Genomic DNA, 6,000 nt, shown 5'->3' on the forward strand with positions numbered 1-6,000 from the left:
CACCACTGGATTGTATGGGTCCGATTTACCAAGATCCTCAGCCAGTCTTTGATTTCCATCAAACTAGGGTTTGAAATTTCATTTTTTTCCTTTACTGGTTCTATTATCAATTGCATGTGATTCTTTTTCCTTATTTTGTGTTTGATTAATATTTTTCCATGTTAACTTGCTTGATTCTACCACTACATAACCCCTCCCCAATTTCTCCTTTGACGGACCTCATTAACTATTGTTATTACTACTATTCTCCTACTCTCACTCATTCTATATTATTCCTAGACTTTGATTTTTAGTTGGCTGAAAGCCAAGGACATCAATTCGGTTTATTAGCCTCCACTAGTGCAAGTACTGCTCGGAGCCCACTTCGAGGCTCTTGTGAACTCTGAAGCACTGGAGATTTGGGGTTTCATCGTTCTTTAGTAATCGCAGCCATTCCTCATTTTTTGTTTGCTTTGTTTGCAACTGATTAGTACTTTATACTCTCGTAATCTTACTTCCCTCTGATTTTGTTATGTGTATTAGCATTACTATGATTCCTTCGAGTTTAATTTTATGCCACTTCGTGTATAGACCTACTTGTTTTAATGCTTTCCTATAGTTTCAATTCTGTTCTAGTCTTGATTTTCACATGGTTAGCTCAGTTGATTTATAACTTGTTTGATGTTTATCGCATTTTGTTTGGATTTCTTGGAAACTATGTCATTGCTCAGAGTTGCTTCCTTCCTGTTGAATCCCTTATGCATCACATGTTGTTTCTCTGCAAATCATGTGATGACACTACCTAAATGCTTAACGTAATGTGCTCTTCCTTGATATTATTAGCCTTAATGCATGCCTGTTGTAGATGTCCAACCTGATTGATTGCTCATCTTCATGTTTAAGTGTAATTGGTTACTTAAATACTATTGCTTCTCAGGAATCCATGACTTAGAATCTCTTAGGGACCTAATGCATGCCCAAAACTTATTGGAATGTGTCTTTGCTGAGTCTTTCATGTACACCTGCTATTTCCCTTGAATCAACTTGTGATTATATGAATTCTATATGCCAATACTGTTACAGTTCAAGAGTAGTTTTATTACCTGTATGGCTGAATTTAACATCCCTTAGCTTAATCATCAGAATCATTTGGGCCTGGTATGTTAGACCTGCCTTTGGTTTTGAGGGTTCGAAGTATTTTTTCTGTACTTGGAGTTTGGGCCTACTGTCCGCATGAAGTCCTAAGCCTATTTGAAGGCCCAGATGTATTGTTGGGTTATCCTATATATGTATTTGGGCCTGTAATTATTTAAAGTGATTTCTAATAGCTTATAAAACTGAATGATGGGGGAAATTAGGAAAAAGGGAAACGGGTATGCTTTATTCTTACATAAAGTGTAGAGAACATGTCTATACGGTATATGTGCTCAATTTGTTGTTTTTGTTTAACGTTCTTTATTTCTGCACACATAGAAAACTATTCCTATAGGAATCACGCACACACCTCACTTAACTTGTCACACATGTTGGCACAAGTATTTGCTATACGTGTCTCCATGTCTACTACTGTGCACACTTAGTCAACATGCCTGTAGGATGCAATAGCACATGCGTTACTAACCTAGATACCATGTTTATAGGACTTCAAATAATCAATTGGTCAAATTGCTTATATTACTTTAGTACACCGCCAATCTAGATATCATGACTATATTATTCTAATCTTTTAATCAACTATTTATGTTGCTTTCATTACATTGCCTCGCCTAGATGACATGTCTGTAGGAATAAAGTGTTATAAAATCAACTTAATTGTCAATTGTCTGCCTAAGGTGCACGCTTATAAAATCAGTATTAGTAATCTGGTAACTCGTATCGCTTTATTCGCTCACCAATAATTAGAAGTCATGCCTATAGGACTTGCGATGCTTTAACCTGCCTATACGCTGCTTATATAATGCTAGAATCCAGAATCACCTAGAACCATGCCTATAGGACTTCAAATTTTTATTCTGAAAATATACATTGCCTGAACTACCCGCGTGCATTTGTTATTTATGCGTGGAGGCTAATTGACATTACCTGAAGTCCTATCTGTTTTGAATGTCGCTTAGTTTTATTATTTTTGAGCAACCTAAGTTGAGTCTAGAACCACCCACATAATGGTCCAAAGCCTCATGGACCATAGGCATGGGACGGGTAGCTCACACATAGGGTACGACATAGAATTGAATTAGAACGTTTTTAGGTAAACAACTTCAACATAGTAATCCAGTAGAAGGAGATGATAGTCTGTGCCTGCTGAATAATATGAGCAACTCCTACCTAAAGGAAGTTGCGAAGTATTATTCATGTTGCATGGGGTGATCCTTTAGGCTAAAAAACTTAGGAACCCCCTTTTCCTTTATGCTCGTAAAGGATTTAGTCATTGACCAACGCAGTTGTAATCCTGGTGATCTTTAAAACTTGTATCAATCATTCATATATAGTTTAATGATATTTGTCCTTACACTGGTTTATGTTATAATAGGACTTTCAACTTTCATATATTTCATTACACGCTCGCCAAGTTCAATCATGTAATCCACATAGTTTTAAAATTTGGCCGGGAACCACAGTTGTGGACCTCAAAGAGTGCCTAACACCTTCTCTTTGAGGTAATTTGAGCCCTTACCCGATCTTTGGTGGCATTGAATAGTCAGAGTTATTTGCAAAATAGGTGCCCTAACGCACCTTAAAAAATTTTTAGGTGGCGACTCTTCTCTTTTAATACCCATTTAAAAGAGTTGTCACACGTCGAAATCCACTTTCGCGATAAAATAGGGCGCGACACCACACAAGTAGTGCATCCAAATCTTGACATGCCGTACAAGTAGTGCACCAAATCTTGAGCAGCACAATGACTGCAAATTCCAAATAATGTATATGATAGTTCTTCTCGTGGGTCTTCAATTGACTATATGCGTTGGCAATCACCCAACATCCTACATCAATACTATTCGAAGCCCAAAATGTAATGCATCATAATACGCAATATGAGGACCTGAACTTGTGGGGAATACCTACACTGGAGCTGCATTCAACGCAACCTTGAGCTTCTGAAGTATCTCCTCACACTTATCAGACCATCTGAAATGAGAACCCTTTTATGTCAACTAGGTAAATGGGGCTGCAATAGATTAAAATCCCTGCACAAAGTGACGATATTAGCCTGCAAAGCCCAAGAAAGTCTAAATCCATGTAGCTGAAATGGGTCTAGGTCTAATATTAACTGCCTCAATCTTTTTAGGAACGAACTTGATAACATGAAAAGACACAACATGATCCAAGAACGAAATGGAGTCCAAAAAAGATTGAGGTTTGACTATGGTTTGACTTTATGGCTATCGGGTATGGATTTGATTTTGGGACTTGGAATAGGTACATTTTTCTAGAAATTTCTTAGGTTTGACTATGGTTTGACTTTATGGCTATCGGGTATGGATTTGATTTTGGGACTTGGAATAGGTACATTTTTCTAGTTGGAACTTGTATGCAATGTTTCGCATCATTTCGAGTTATAGGAATTGGACGCGTAGTGGTGTTTTTAGAAGTTCTTGAGCTACAATGTAAATTTCGTGTGTTTTGATGTCCGATTCGTGGTTTTAGAAGTTATTTTTGTGTTTTGATCGCGTGAACGAAATCGTACAATGTTTTTAGACTTGTATTGATGTTTGGTTTGGAGCCCCGAGGGCTCGGGTGAGTTTCCTACGCATTTAGGAGTGTTTAGAAGAGTTTTTGTTTTGCTCGTTTTTGCACAAATGCGAGTGTTTCTTTGTATTTGAAAATCCTGCATTTGCGAGGTGGGACATCGCATTTATGAGATATGCTGGGAACTATCAGGTTAACATTTTCGAACTCAGTGTACGCATTTGCGATTGGGCCTGGGCTTGGCTTGGTCGCATTTGCGATCACCATGGTTGAATATACGATATGTTCCACGTTCGCATTTGAGAACTTTTCATCTCATTTGTGATGTAAAAATGATTGTGATTGATGTCGCTTTTGCGATCATTCTTCGCATTTGCAGGGTTCGCATTTTGCGAATCCCAGGTCGCATTTGCGACAGTTGCGACTGAACATGAAAGCTAGGAGACAAGATTTTAGCCTCATTTCTCATATATTTGAACACTAGACCCGGTAGAAGGCAATTCGAATAGGGGATTTTCATCTACAATCATTGCGTAAGTATTTCTAATCAACTTCTATCTATATTTCATGATTTTATATTAGATCTAACATCAAGTTTATGAGAATCAAAGAGGAAAATTTGGGATTTTTGTCAAAGCATTGAAAAAGAAGATTCGAGTTTTGAGAGTCGATTTGGACTCGGATTTGAAAATAAAACACATATATAGACTCGTGGGATTATGGGTAGTTGGAATCTAACCTTGGACTCAGGTATTGATGGGGCGGGCCCTGGGTTGTCTTTTGTTGATATTTTGGGAATTGTATAAAGATCATACCTTTACTTATTGGGATTGTTTTCTCCTGCATTAATTGACATTATCAACTCGATTGTGGTTAGATTTGAGCCGAGCGGAGGTGTATTATAAAGGAAAAGCTATTGTTGAGTGTTGGTTTATCCTAGCGAGGTAAGTATCTTGCCTAACTTTGTATGTGGGGGGGGGGGGACTACTCTATAGGATTGGTTTGATTTCACTATTTGAATTACGTGGAAGACGTGTACATGAGGTGACGAGTGTGTACACGGACTTATATATGGAAACTTGACCTATTTAGACCCTTAAGCTTCTTATGTACATTTAATTGAAGTTACCTCATCATGTGATATCTTCCATTGTTAAATTTGCCCTTACATGCTCTATTTGAAGTTGTTAGTTCGTGTTTTGTCTTTTAATGCCAAATGTACTCTTATATGCTCTAATTGAAATAATTACCTCTTTTATTGTCATGTTTCTCTCTTTCGGAGTTGATTTATTCTTATTTGAAGTCATCATTACTTGTTATGACTTTCGTTGAGCTTATTCTCCCGTTTCATTGTATTATTGCAATTCTTGTGTTGATTACTTGTTGTACTCTCGTGTTATTGTTGCTGTTGTTGCACTCAGTGTTGTTGACCCGTGGGCTTTGTGTAGTTGAAGTATTAGAGTTGTTGGTATGGAAAAGTTGTGGCATATGGGCACATGTGGTGCAAGTTACTATTGTGTTGTTATGTATCTGGCACATGTGGAATTGTTGATATGATTGTCGGGGTGTTTGCATGTGAGTTGTCTGTGCTATTGTTATTATTTATATTTTCACGTGCGGCATGACAAGGCAAGCTATATATGTTGGGTATGCACATGCGGCGAGACAAGGCGGGATACTCATTATGTACGTATGGTGAGACAAGGGGGCATTTACTTTATTGTTGAGCATGCGGCAAGACAAGGTGGGCTATGTCGCTGATGATTTGTGATGGCCTGGGACATTGTTATTGATGATATTTGTGTGGTGGTGTGACTATCTTGTGTGAGTCATGCTTATTGACGGTTTTGTTGTGTTGTTTCCAATGTGCTATTTTGTGTCTTTAATCTTACTTGTTTAATCGAGCTATGATAGTACACTTGCACAAGCATACACCATAATCTACCACCTATACCAGTCCAGGAATATAATTCTTGATGTTCATTGATTATGTACGTGTATTCTCGTATACCTGCCTTCTGTGTGAGGACTAGACTGTTGGCACGTGAGTTGTCTTTGCGAATATGAGATACTGTTATTATTGTTACATGAGTTGTCCATGCGTATATGAGATATTTTTATTGTTGGCACGTGAGTTGTTTGTGCGGTATGAGGTTACTTTAACAGCCTTATTTTCCATTGTTAGATTGTATCAATACCTTGCACATGTTTATATTCTAGTAGGTTGTCACGACCCAAACCGATGGGCCGCGACGGGCACCCGGTGCCTTACCCAACCGAGTACCAACGTAACATATCTTTCTTATCTTACTATCATGGGTAATTGGGCCG

This window comes from Nicotiana attenuata, unplaced genomic scaffold (genome assembly GCF_001879085.1).
Source record: "Nicotiana attenuata strain UT unplaced genomic scaffold, NIATTr2, whole genome shotgun sequence".
Classification (NCBI taxonomy): domain Eukaryota; kingdom Viridiplantae; phylum Streptophyta; class Magnoliopsida; order Solanales; family Solanaceae; genus Nicotiana; species Nicotiana attenuata.